The sequence below is a fragment of the Cyprinodon tularosa genome, unplaced genomic scaffold (assembly GCF_016077235.1).
Source record: "Cyprinodon tularosa strain WSP-4 unplaced genomic scaffold, ASM1607723v1 ctg385, whole genome shotgun sequence".
Lineage (NCBI taxonomy): Eukaryota > Metazoa > Chordata > Actinopteri > Cyprinodontiformes > Cyprinodontidae > Cyprinodon > Cyprinodon tularosa.
In genome coordinates this window covers 230696-230951 of record NW_024039102.1, presented here as the reverse complement: position 1 = coordinate 230951, position 256 = coordinate 230696, and positions in this window count along the sequence as shown.

The window sequence follows — 256 nt, the reverse complement described above, 5'->3', positions numbered from 1 at the left end:
GTGAGAAACCAGCACCGCTCCAACAGCGACATGATCCCTGCAGAGCCTGAATCTATGATTGAAGCCCCAGGAAAGCTTTGGTGGATCTTCAGGAGGCCTTAAGAACCACTGATCAGGATCCTTTTACTATATCACATGAAGGAAAAATCTAGCGATCTTCTGTACAGCGTTATTATTTCCTGTTATTAGATAAACAGAACAGTTGGATCTAAACTGCTGTTTTACATGTTTACGGGTCCAGTTTGTTGGTTTCCAA